Genomic DNA, 14,484 nt, shown 5'->3' with positions numbered 1-14,484 from the left:
AAGAGGATTTATTGTCTAAGTTAATTGTCACAATTAAAATAAGCAGAAATCTTCTTCAAAGCGAGTGAATTAGAACTTTAAATCTTGAGGGTGCATAACAAAAGAGTTATAAGTTCTCGCTGGCTCTTTAATGATTTCATCAGTCAATTACAAATTTACTTTTAACTGGTACAATACCCGGGGAGAGCGAACAGGGAGACATTTAAATTGAAAGGAACTATTGGACGTCGTATGACGTAAGGACGTCCGCCATGGCTGTGGTAAGCTTACCATGGTCGGTGGGCCTAGTGAAGGTTACCCACTCACCAGTAAGACTCGAACTTAACTGATTTTCCCGCACAGTATGTGCGTTCTTATTTCCCCTGCATTGCTGGGGGTGTCTGGCTTGTCTCGCCTATGGGTGGAAGGTGATGTAACCGCACCATACTGGTTCTCACTCTACGTCCCCTCTCCCCGGTGTACCTGTTGACATGGAAACGGATTCAGTACCCATGTGCTTGGATCATTAAATACCAAGCAAAAATGAAAGTGGCTTGAACTGCTTCCCAAAAACCCATGGATCAGGGAGACAAGGTGATAGCTCGGCAAAATCCGCCCTACTTTCTGAGCATTTATTTTACTGCTTAGCCTTTGTTAAAAATAATATATTTGTCCGTGACAAGGTTGATTTGGAAGCCCAGAGATTGCAGGAAGTTCATGATCTCTTGGGCTGTTTGAAGACATTCTGACTTCGTTGCAGCCCAGACTAACCAGTCGAACCAGGTACACCATCACCTGAAAGTGCACCGAAGTTGTTGGACAATAGCCACGACTAGTTTTGTGTAAAATCCTTGCAGCTATACTGAGCCCAAAGGGCATATCTTTGAATACGTAGGCCTTTCTTGCCAGTCTGAAACCAAGGTAGGGGGAGAAGCACCGACCTATCGGAAGATACTAATAGGCGTCTGTAAGATCTTTGGAGATGGTGTAGGCCCCCCGGGGTAGTAAGGTCCGTATTTGCAACATAGTAAGCATCTGGAACCTGTCGTTCAGAATGAATTTGTTTAGTGGGGACAAGTCCAAAATAGTTTGAAGAGTGTTCGAATCTTTCTTGGGGAACAGAATAGCCACCCTTGAGAGTTCATGGATTTTGTGTAATGGATGATTCCCTCCCGGAGGTCCTGTACATAATCCTCCAAAAAAGGGGTTGTGGGTTGAAAGAACCTCTTGACCCGAGGTGGTTTCTGCCTCCATTTCCAGCCTAGCCCCTTTGAAACTTTGCTGTGAGCCCAGGGATCGAACTCTCATTGATCCCTGAACATGTGAAGTAGTCCCCTTACTGGAGGCTCCTCATTGTTGTTGTAAAGGACCTGCAACTTCAGTCGTCTTGCCTCTACTTCTTTGGCCTCTAGTTTGACTGCCTCTTCCAGACCTTCCCCTGTTACCAGAGCCCTTCTTATGAGCTTTGGCAGGGTGGAACATGGTGGTAGCTCTCTCATACACTGGGTTGAAGGCTGGAGACTGTGAAACACACTGCTGGGGAACCATGTTCAGTCCGAGGGATGGCGGCAATTGAGGCTGTCGTGAGAGGAAAGGATTTTAAAGTAACTTCTGGGCCTCCTGCCCTTGGGTTGAGGTCCTTTATTGGGGATAAATACCCCACTTATCAATGAGGCTATTATTCTCATGAGCCATTTTTTCCATCACTTCTATAACCAATTTCTCAGGGAAGAGATCCTTCCCCCAGATATTAGAGTCGATCAGTTTCTAGGTTCATGTCTGATTGTAGCAGCAGCTAGGACGGGTTCTCTACATGCTCTCCTGGCTAGGAAGAAAGCATGGAGATCCATCTGAAACATGATTAGGTAAGTCTTTGCCAAGACAGGGAAGAGATCAGATTTGGAATAGTTTCCAATAAGCATCTTGTAACATTAGTGTGACATTAAGATGCAACAAGTGTGAAGGTGTTTTTGTTAATCCGACTCATGAAGGTAGATAGAAAGTCAATACGAATTAAAGGAAGAGAAATATCACACATAACCGTGAAAGGACTGAACTACAAGGGTGCTGTGACGCAGCGAGGTACACAAAATGGCCGGTGAAAACAGAGCAAGAAAAAGACATGAAATTTTTAATGAATTGAATTATTTCCATTAGGCGAAGAGAACTAGAGCCGCTCTCACTCAGAAGAGGTGGTAGGAATGTATAGACCCTGAATATGCTGACGAACAAGACAACTGGACGCAAATGCAACTTCAAAGAAATAACGATACACTGAGTTATATTACACAACGAGTGGATAATTTAGGTCTGGACGACATCATTGCATGCACCAAAGCAAAAGAAGCATGGGATATGTTAATCGATATCCACACAAAAATGGATAAATTTCAAATTGTTGATGTGCTTGAAGAACTGTGTAGCTGCGGAAAAACTGAAGAAATGTCAATGAGGGAATATATAGAGTACGTAATCAGATTGACCAGGGATGTAAATGCAGCTTTAGGGGAAGATGTAGCTCAATTTGGAGACTCAATGGTAGCTGTGTTTGTGCTGAGAGGTCTTAAGCATATTCCCAAATATCAAATTTTGTTAAAGTCACAGTTCTCAAAAATTGAGGATTTAAATATCAAAACTGTAAATTAAGTGCCGCTTTTCGAGGAGAGGAAAGATAAATTTGAGGCAAGAAAAGAAGAGATCCTTTTAGTTTATAAAGCAAAATTCAGACGAGATTCAAGAAAAGAAGATGGAAATTCAAGCACAAGTTATAAAAGAGAAGAAGGTGCAAGAGGCCTTAAGAGAGGACAAAAGATTTGTCTGCTATGCTTGTAGATAGCCTGGACATATAGCAAGATACTGTCCAAAATTTGAAGAAAGAAGAGATACTGAACAAAGAAGAGACAAAGAAAGACACAAGACAGAAGACAATCAAAATAAAAGAAACAGTAAAGGAATCTCGCGAAGAAAGCACTATATGACAGTAATAAAGACTGTGAAAGTGAATCCAAAGAAGAGCAGCTATCAAGAAAAGTTGCCAAAACCAGAACAGATACAAAGGCAATTGTTGCAGTAATTGAAAATGAAGTTAAAAGACGGAAAAAGAGAGTGCTAATGTGAAAATGTCATCAGTGAGAGAAGAAGTTTCCAAATTGATATGGAACTTGGATTCTGGTTCTAGTAATCACATGATACCTCATAGAGACATACTTGTTGATTTTGACAGTAGCATCACAGTTAATGTAAAATGGGGCGATGGCAAGAAGTCTTCAGTTCTAGGTAGAGGAAGAGTAATTATGAGAATGAAAGACCAGTATGGTGGATATGACTTAAAATTATAAGAAGCATACTATGCCCCAAATCTAGATCAAAACCTGATGTCTGAAAGAAAATTTGATGAAAAGGGTTTTAAGTTAGTTACCTACAAAGGTGTCAAACAAGAGAAATGTGTAAAAGAAGTATTTCTAAAAGGATACTGGAATGAAGCAGCGAAGATGTATCAGTGCAAAGCCAAGAAAATTTTGCAAGAAAATTGAATAAATTTTAAGAAGAATGAAGATATAGGAATCACATGAAATAGAGCAACGATAAATTTGTGGCACAAAAGATTTGGACATGTACTAGCCTTACCCGAAGCTTGAGAAACAAAAGGAAAACTTGAAAACTGCACAATATGCATGGAAGGTAAGTCCAAAAATAAGCCAATGCCTGCAAGTGATTCAAGAATTAGTGAAGTAATAGAAATAGTATATAACGATGTTTGTCAGATTCCTGAAAATCGTTGAATGCAAGTGGAAGCCACTACTTTGCCACCTTTTCAGACGACCATTCAAGGTACAGTGAAATTGCTACAATGAAGAAGTAAAGTGAGACAATGAATAGATAAATTTAAGGAATACATGGCCAAGGCAGAGAGGAAACGCAACAGACTTTTGCAATGCCTCCACACTGATAATGGGAGAGAGTATGTCAGCAAAGAAATCTGGGTTTTTCTTACAGAGAAAGGAATAGAGAGACGGCTGATAATCCTGTTCTCTCGTCAGCAAAATGGAAGGGCTGAACGCCTAAACCGGAGTTTGCTGGCCATAGAGAGATGCACAATAATAGAGTCTGGAGTACCTCACAAATTATGGACTGAAGCCATTCTTTATACAAATAACATCAAGAATAGAACAATGTCAATGACCATAAACAAAATTCCATTTGTGCTATGGAATGAGAGAAACTTCGAACGTGATGACCTGAAATTGATCAAAGTGTTTGGTTGTGAAGCTTGGGCTAAGCTAAAGGAGACTTCTAAGCTAGAAGTTTGAGCAGAAAGATGTGTCTACATGGGGGTGTGCCAGAACCGAAAGGGATTCAAGTTGTGGAACATCAACAAAAAAGTCATGATCAATGCCATTAACGTTGACTTTAAGGAAGAGATTTACCCTTTCAAGATAAGGGAACCAGCAGTGGGAACCACACCCAAGAAGCAAACCGTAACTCTTCTTATCTGACTCGAACACTCATAACAACACCAATTAGGAGAACCATTTCTCAGATGATAACACCAGCAATAGAAACAGGGAAGACAATCAAGATAATCAAGAAGACAAGCCTGAAAACTGGGAAAACAGTAAAGAAAATCAAGAAGAAATTCCTGAAAAACAAGAAAATAACCCTCATCAAGAAAATCATCAAAAGAACCATGATGAGGAACCTAATTTGAGAAGATCTCAAAGGATGAGGAAACCAATGAAGTGCCAATGTTGCAAGGTCAATAAAGATTTCCAGCATTTATTGCATTTTAGGGGAGCCAGGAACTGAAGACAAACACGAAACTTAGAGGACAGGAAATCAACTACTTTATTAGCCGCTAGGTGGCGTACACAAAGTCATCAGTTAAGGTTTCACACATGTATTCTGCAAGGCATCATATAACATCCCCCTTCCTTGGAAAGGAACAAAAGTATCAAAACTTGGTCAATACCATAAAATGCAAAATCTCTGGGAGAGTATCATTTAAAGAACATAATAACCAAATGCAAAATTCTCCGGGGAATTATGTGGATAATACAAATTAACTGAATGTGGTTTACAGGGTTTCAATTCAAAATATTATCAGGAAGTATTTGTGTACCTTAGTTAATACTTTCTAGATTCATTTGACAGGAAAATGATCATGATTTATGGGTAAGACATATTAAGGTCAAAAGTTCAATCAGTACGCAATTCTTATATAGTAAAAAAAACATAGTATTTATTGGCTGGATGGGGTAGACTGCCCATGCCATCTGACTGGCTATCAATGATGGTTTATTCTGCCATCAGTATAAATAGCTCAGTGCCTATACATTTATATTTGTGTGATAAGTCGTTGGGTAGGTTTCGTCAGTCTGTTAGAGTGTCGGGTTGGTTGTTGATTGGTTGCTGATGTTTGGCCTCGAGTTCGAGCTGGCGAAACCTTAGACGGTGTGGCGACATTCCCAGCGGGGATGGTCTGAGGTGCTGTTGTCTCGGGAAGAGTTTGCGGTTCTGTTTGCCATGCGTCATCCTCAGTGGTGTTTCCGAGCCAAGCAGGGCTACTCGGGGAATCGGAGAATGTGACATGCCGTGGACGCAAGAGCACACAATTTCGACGTAGAGCTCGGCCAGTGTTGTCGCAAGTGATGGTGTAAGATCTTGGCTCTGGGCCATATCCAATGATGGTACTGGGAGAACACGTTTTGCGAGCGGCGTCCTGGTAGAAGATAGGTTGGTTCGGTAGGAGTTCAGGCAACTCCTTGCTGTGTTCATTGTATCGTTCTTGGCTCGCTTCCTGTCTACTTGCTTGATATTCGTCAAACTTGTTATCGCTAGTTGTGCAGTTGCATACGGGCAGGGTTTTTGTAGCTTCCGTCGGAAGAGAATTTCCGCGGGTGACGGGAGGTGAGGTCCGAGGGGTGTCGTACGGTAGGCTAACATTGCCCTATCTGTGTCCTCTGCAGATTTACGGATAAGTGCCTTCACGCTACGGATGGTACGCTCGATAAATCCATGGGATTTCGGATGTAACGGGGAGCTGCTTATACGCGTAACGTTGTACGATTTGAGCAAATTTTGGAAGGGTTGTCCGATAAACTGCGGGCCATTATCGGTGATGATCGTACTGGGTATACCGAATAACAAGAATGTGCTGCTAGTCAGCTGAGCGATTGTTCTGCATGTTGAGTCAACATTTAGTTGGTGAATGACGGGAAACTTGGAGTAGTAGTCGGCGATAATCACATAGTTCCGGTCATTTACGGTAAACAAGTCCATGCCGAGGGCGTGCCACGGTTGGTTCGGGAGATTTGGAGTGATGGCTTGCATGGGCTCCTTGGGTTGTGAGGCTTGGAATGTCTGGCATTGTTGGCACTGATTGACGAGTTGTTCGATATCGCGGTTAATACTTGGCCAGAATAAACACATCCGCGCACGGGCCTGACATCGCGTGATGCCTTGGTGACCTTCATGAATAGTTTTAAGGTACTGTGTACGCAGACTTTCCGGGACCACGAGCTGTTCACCCTTGATTGTAAGACCGTTTTCGATACTGAGTTCGTCGCGATATGGCCAATATTTACAGATCTCGGCAGGCAAGTCTCTCTGCTTCTCGGGAAATCCGCTGATGATATACTTCTGCAGTAGTACGAGTTCGTCGTCACTAGCTGTTGCGCCTCTGAGTTCCGCTAGCTTGTTGTTGCTGAACTGTACATAGCACACTTTGATATTCAAGTCTATCGGCTTGTCGGCGCCGTGTTTTGGGAGTCGCAATAAGCTGTCGGGCAAAGTCATCTCCCTCCCGGGTTTGTACTTTATATTTTAATCGTAGCGCTGAAGACGCAGGAACATCCATTGCAGCCGTGCTGGGGCGGCACTTAAGTTCTTCTTACTGATCATTTCGATGACAAATGGTTTGCCGTAAATGTATGTATGGAAACGTTCGGCACCGAAGACGCATGCCAATAGTTCACGTTCAATGTTGGCATAGCGCATTTCGGTGTCTGTAAGACTTTTCGATGCAAAAGCGATAGGTCGGCCATCTTGAAGTAGTGCCGCACCAAGGGCTTCTTGACTCGCGTCTACTTGGATTACAGACGGCTTTGACGGATCAAAGTAAGTGAGGGATCCTGCTTGGCAGATAAGCTGTTTTACAGACATGAAGGCTTCGTCGTGTTCAGGATGCCACTGGAAATCAATGTCCTTTTGAAGTAACTTGCGCAGTGGGGCGGTGTGGTCACTTAGGTTGGGTACGAACGGTGCCAGATGGTTCGCCATTCCGAGGAACGATTGTAGTTCACTGATGGAAGTCGGCGCTTTGAGCTGAGCGATGGCTTGGACCTTGACTGGGTCAGGTCGGACTCCACTTTTGGAATAGATGTTGCCAAAGAATTGTACCTCTGACACGGATATCGCGCATTTCACGGGGTTGAACATGAGTCCTCTCTCACTAGCTCAATTGAAAAGTGTGGATAGTCTCTCGGAATGCTCTGCTGGTGTGGATGCGTATACAATAATATCGTCCGCAATTGGCACAACGCCGGGTAGCCCTTGCAAGATCTCGTCCATCGCTCGCTGAAACAGATCCTGACTTACGTTAAGTCCAAAGGGGAGCCTTCGAAAGCAGTACCTCCCGAATGGGCTATTGAATGTGGTCAGCAGCTGGCTGTCATGGTCGAGTGGGATGCACCAGTAGCCATGCTTTATATCGAGCTTGCTGAAAACTGTTGCACTAACAAAAACATGTGTTAGTTCTTCCACAGTCGGTGTGTGGTGTTGACCTCTCTTTAGAGCACTGTTGAGGTCTTTTGGATCCAAGCATATTCTGAGAGATCCATCGGGTTTTGTCACATATGTAATACTGGACACCCAATCGGTGGGTTCCGCTACGGGACGGATTACTTCAAGACCCACCATACGATCGAGTTCGCTTTTGATCTGCTCGCGTAGTTGAATGGGCGCTCGTCTCGGCGGGTGTCTTACTGGGTTTGCGTCATCCTTCAGAGTTAGTTTCTGCTCAGAGCTGAATTTACCGATACCCTCAAACCGGTCAGGGAAGTGTTTTTTCATGTCTTCCATTGAGATATGATGCACACTACTGTCGGATTGAGTAACGGCACAGTTAAGCGTGACTAGACCGAGTTTCGTGCACATGGGTAGACCAAAAATAACAGGACCATCGGTCTCGGCCACATAGAACTCACATTTCACCCATTTATTTTCGGCATATTTGCACGGCAGTACGAGGGTACCGTGCTGGTGGATGACAGTTCCGTTGTAGGCGGTGAGCGTCGTCTTGGACGGAGTTGTAGATGTCGGGATGCCATCCGAGTTGACATAGCGAGGGAATATGTTACGGAATGTCCGGAGTGGAAGGATGTTACTCTGGGCACCAGTGTCGACCTTCCCGCACAAGTTTGTCGTGCGATCAGGGTACGGCTCGATTTTTAGCGATGCGTAAGCTTCCGATCTGTTGGCATCATTGTTCACTGCCTTGAAAGACATGCTTTCAAAGTCACTGCTCAGGTCGTACGTATTCACGGCGCTAACTTGGCGGTCGAATCGCTGTTGCGGCTTTGGCTGTGATTGGTTCGCATTTGCGCTTGACTGCGATCGGCTGTTCTGAGGTTTGGAGCGTACACTAGACTTAGAACGGGCTCGCTTAGTGTTTTGACAAGCCGTTGCCCAGTGACCGTTTTCGAACACAGTTTACACATATCGTCTACGGCGGGACAGTCCTTGCGGTCATGCGGTTTTCCGCCACAGAAAAAACAGTTTTTTTCTTTCGGACGGCTCTTGTGTCTCGACTTCGCCTTCTGAAGGGAGTCAATGGATTTGTTGACGTGCCCCAATTGTTGTAACTGGGCCTGCGTTGCCTCAAAATTTCTCGCAAGATCGATTGCTTTGTCAAGCGTGAGTTGTTTCGGATCTTGGTCCAAGAGCTTTTTTCTTACTGCGACATGTACTGTACCTTTGATAACGTGGTCGATGAGGTTATCTTCAAGGTTGTTTCCTTCAAAATTGCATCGTTGAGCCTGCACCTTGAGATGGTTGATGTAGCTGTCAATCGGCTCCTCCTGCTGCTGTATGAGTTCGCGCAGCTGGAAACGGGCAAGCCTGAAGTTTGACTTGGGCTCGAAGTAGTTAACAAACGCTTCCCACACATCGGTCGGAGTGGAACGTTGCTCATCCGTGTGGTGAGTCCAGTTGTCAAAAATTTCTACCGCTTGAGGCCCCATCCAGAGAAGTGTGTAGTTTACTATCTCTGGCCCCTGTTTGCAAGTGTAGGTGGGAGTGGCAAGGATCAGTTCGCAATATCTTCTGAAAGTTTTGAATGAATGTGGCAAGTTGGAACCTTGCCAATCAAAGCTGGGTGGCTTTATGCCCATTAAGTCATTTGTGAATACATATGTTGGGTTGCCCCCTACCGCACCTGGGTCATCATCCCCCATCTTCAGGGACTAAGAATGACACAGTTCACAGGTAAACACAAGTATAGAAAGGTCACTGAAGCCAAATGTTCAGGTTTTTTAAGATGGCGGTATCCATAAAACTCACGTGGTCCAGGATCTGGGGTGGTTGATGGTCTGCCACAGTGGCTAGACGTGATGGCAGGGCTTCTAAGTCGTTGAGAAAGATGGCTGGGATCTTATTCACACATTGATAGTTCGTTTGGCGTGTAAATCACTCACTCGCTGCCACCATATTGCATTTTAGGGGAGCCAGGAACTGAAGACAAACACGAAACTTAGAGGACAGGAAATCAACTACTTTATTAGCCGCTAGGTGGCGTACACAAAGTTATCAGTTAAGGTTTCACACATGTATTCTACAAGGCATCATATAACAGCATTTTCCATAAGACCCATTGACTGTCGAAGAAGCACTCAATTGTCCTGACAAAGACAAATGAGAAGCTGCAATGCTGCAAGAAATGGAAGTGTTAGAACGCATGGACACCTGTAAAATAGGGCCAAAACCAACCGGACACAAAGTGATTGATTGCAAGTGGGTATTCAGAAGAAAATACAATGAACTGGGTGAGGTAGTGCTACACAAAGCAAGATTTTTGGCCTGAGGGTTCTGCCTAAAACCTGGTGTGGACTACTTTGAGACTTACACTCCTGTAGTGAGGAAATCAGCATTAGACTGTTACTTGTATTAGCTGCTGAAAATTCATGGTCTATTGAAAAGCTTGATGTTAATTCAGCCTATCTCAACAGTGGACTGGAGGAAGTCATATTTATGGAACAACCAAAGGGTTGTGAAAATGCAACCAGCAAACATTTTGTTTGTGAAGTGGAGAAAACTATCTACGGCTTACCTCAAAGCGGCAGAAATTGGAATGAAGAACTAAACGAGAAGCTGACAAAAATGAGCCTGATTAGATCTGAATTTGACAGATGTGTCTACTATAATGGAACAAAATCAACAATTATCGTTGTTCCTGTAGATGATTTTATCATTGTTAGATATTCAGATGTGACACATTTCAAGAAAGAATTACAGAATTATTATGCCGTAAAAGATCTAGGAGAAACATCAAATATTCTTTCCATTAAATACATAAGAGAAGATCCGTCAACAATTCTGATCCATCAGAGGGACTACATTCAAGAAGTGCTGATAAATCAAAATCTTGCTGAATCAAAAGGGTTATCAATGCCATTAGCCCTAAATTTTAGAAAAGAAGTCTTAGAAGATGAGGTATATAATGCAACAAAATACAGAGGAATCACCGGCAGCTTGTTACACCTAGTAAAATGTACTAGGCCTGACATAGCTTTTGCCACAGAAGCACTATGCCAGAAAAATCAAGATCCTCGAAAACCTGATCTGAAGAATGTAAAACATCTGCTACGATATCTCAAGAAGACTCAAGATTTAGCCATTTACTACCAGAAAACTCAAGAATGTCTAACAGCATGGGTGGATGCAGACCATGCAAATGATCATGATGGAAGAAAATCCATCTCTGGATTTGTAATTATCCTAGCAGGTGGACCAATATCATGGAGAAGCAGGAAGCAGGGAATAACTACACTATCGACAAATGAAGCAGAATATGTAGCACTTTGTGAAGCAACAAGAGAAGTACTTTATTTCAGAAAACTGCTTTGGGAACTTGGATTCAAGAAGTTTGTCAACAAACCAACGGAAATAAAAGTTGACAATCAAGGTGCTATAGCCTTAGCAAATGCCACTCATTGTTATGAGAGACCAAAGTACATTGATACACAAAATCACTTTGTACTAGAGTAAATCAACTTGAAAAAATCAGCATAAACTATGTTCCATCAAAGAAGAATTTGGCTGATCTCCTTACCAAGATCATCTGTGTGGAGAAATTTGTGTTTTTATTTAATTGTTGAGTGGGAACTTGTTGCTCCCAGAAAGTCTCCTTACGTCAGTAGGCAAAGATCAGCAGGGGAGGAAAAGGAGTACTATCAATCAAGGCACAAACAACCTGTTAATAACTTTGGTGACGTAGTTCACATACTTTCCCTATAAATGCGAAGAAACTGTACTCTGTCCAGAGGCCTGAAAACTCCACACGTGAAATAAAAGTAATTTGGTGGCCTACTTTAGCTTTGTCAGGTCTAAGGTCATCTACACTCATAGGCTCTGTTTTGGCTCTGTCCCAGGGACCCCAGTGAGATGCTGGACAGGAATCTTACGTCAAGTAATTATTGAGACAATGGCAATGGATGGTAACATTGATGTATTATCTTCACCTTCAAAGCACTAAGTTAAAGAAGCATACACTTGCTTATACCAACTTACCTATACCTACAGTGGGTTACTCTCAACATCTCGGGTGCATCTAAGCCGTACTATACTATAGATTGGTAGAATCTTCAAATAATGGGGTTAAAGATATCAATGTTTGTAATCTATTCAAATGGCAAAATTAATAAATGAAATATTGACCACAATTTACAACACAAAACATTGAAATTTACCCTCAAACGGAATAAATAAAATCAAAATCTTATGGTAAATAGCAAAACCGGTAGGCTACTGTGAGGTCCCAACATGTGGTCAGTGACCTCAAGCAATTACCAACAAATAAAATAAAAGTACATTAATTTCCACGCACGTAGCCTGAAAAAGGTAATGCCAGAACGTTACCTAAACTTAACTTAGAGACAAATAGAAACTTATCTAAAGGGGTGTAAGGTACGCCATAACGTATTTCCAAGAAATTTTTTGTGTTCTTTGTTAACCATGAAGATTAGTTTAGTTTCCCTTATTACGTTCTCCAGGACCAACTCTAAGCGCCGAAAACATAACCTTATATGGGCATAGCGATGGTCTAGCTCCATGATTGGTCGGCTCAGAGGGGCATCTCGTGCTAGACAGAGTGACATCACGGCCCCGGACCTTGGCAGTGCATGGCTGTCCGCCGTTGTGTGAGCATCTCTGCGGTCAGCTTGCTGTGTTGACTGATGCGGTGATTTAGGAGTGTCTCTCCATGTGTGAAGGACCAATCACACCTTTGGCTCGATAACTAATCACTCGCAGGCAATTAATGGTACCACCTGTGAATGTTCTTTGAACTGAACCTGAAATAGAATTGGCGTTGGGAAAAGATGTAAGTCTATTATTTATTGTAATGAACCCTATTGCAATTAATGTAATCCTGTACCATTGCTGTATTTTCTTTATTGACTTGTATTTATGTATTGTAATGAACCCTATAGCAATTAATGTAATCCTGTACCATTGCTGTATTTTCTTATTGACGAGCTTTTTTTTTTTTTTTTTTGTAGCTAAAACCTCATCCGATATACAAGTTATACTCTTCAATATATCTAATTATAAAAGACGTGAGTTTCAAGAACTACACGCCAATAACTTAGAACTTTAGCCGAGAGAGTGAACCCCTCTCCGGTGTTCTACAGTTTTAGATCTTTACACAAAAGTGGCTCTCAGATGGCTGATTGTAACCTGACTATCAAGAAGTGAATCTTTCTCAGACGTTGACGCCGAGCTGGGAACATCATCATCATGTCGGAGAGATCATTAAAATCAAGAACGTCATCCAAGAGCGACACAAGCGAGGTCCGCCGAAAGCTGTTAGAAGCGCAATCTAACTTAGCCAAGGTTCAACTGAAGGCACGCTTAGAAGCGGAAGAACGTGCAGCCAAGAAGAAAGCTGAAGCTGATGAACTCGTTGCTCAGAGAGATGCCGAGGATCGGGCCGCTAGAGGGCTAGCAGACGCTGCATTACTGGAGGCCGAGCTCGAGGTTCAGAGACAGCAACTTGAATACGAAATTAGAGTCGCAATGTGGTTCAGAAGTGTCTTCACATGCCAGAAGCGTGAGAGTTCCCAGTGTAAAGGCCGTGGAGACTGAACATGAGTCGAGGATCAATCAATGGAGGCTAAGTGTTGCCCACCACCACGAGAATGACCCAAGTGCTATGCGGACAATGGACCCTGTAGAACATACAAGAGGACCAGAATGCCATTCTACACCCATGGAAGTCCACTCACGGCCATTGGATTCCACCTCAACTCCTTTCGCACCACGACATGCCACATTTGAACCCTCTGTCACTGACCCGTTGGCCAACAACTCTCAAGTGTTTAAGGCACTCGAATGCACTCTTACTAGCAGCAATGAGTTGGCGCGGACATCACTGTTACCACCTACTAAACTTGAGCGCTTTGGAGGCGACTTCACCAAATTTAATTGGTTCAAGATGTCCTTCAAATGGCACGTTGAGAACAATACCTCGGACCCCGAGCGCAGGCTGAACCACTTGTATCATATCCTAGATTGGGCCTCCGAGAAACCTGGTTGAGCACTGCTTGCACCTGTCACCGACAATTGGGTATGATGAAGCTTAGAAGCAGCTGAGTGAATTCTACGGCAGAGAAGTCGATGCTACCAAAGCTTTTATTCGTAAGGTTCTTGAATGGAAGGAAATCCCAGCAGGTGATAGCGAAGGTTTAATGAACTACCCTTCTTAACTAAAGAAGGTGAAGGCAGCACTGGGTGCAAATTACACTAGAATTGAGCTGCAAGAAACTATGAGAAAGATAGTGGAAAAGCTCCCTCACCCTCTTCGGGTAAGATGGGTCTCCAAGTACCTGGAACACGAACACAAGCTTCCAGCCCTGATCACCTTTGTGGAGAGACAGGCAATGGTCACTAAAGAACTGAAGTACTACGAGTGCGACCGTCGTCCATCCAAGGGCAAACCTGAGGGCACGAGCAAGCTGATCAAAGCTAAAGCCTTGCCTGTTCACCACAGCTCTCCTTCCGACAATGGGATATATTGCGTATACTGCAAGAAAAATAAGCACGGAATTCAGTCGTGCCACCAATTCCAAAGCCTCAATTTGGATGACCACTGGAATGCTGTGGTGGATGCCAAACTCTGCTTCAGATGCCTAAATGTCGTGCACAATCACGAAGCCTGTAAACAAGAATCCGCGTGTGGCAAGTGCGGCTTGGGGACGCATCACACGCTCTTGCACTATGTGAAGAAAACCC

Source organism: Palaemon carinicauda, chromosome 22 (genome assembly GCF_036898095.1).
Source record: "Palaemon carinicauda isolate YSFRI2023 chromosome 22, ASM3689809v2, whole genome shotgun sequence".
Taxonomy (NCBI): domain Eukaryota; kingdom Metazoa; phylum Arthropoda; class Malacostraca; order Decapoda; family Palaemonidae; genus Palaemon; species Palaemon carinicauda.
The sequence above is the reverse complement of the archived record's forward strand: the minus strand, read 5'-3'. Positions refer to the sequence as shown.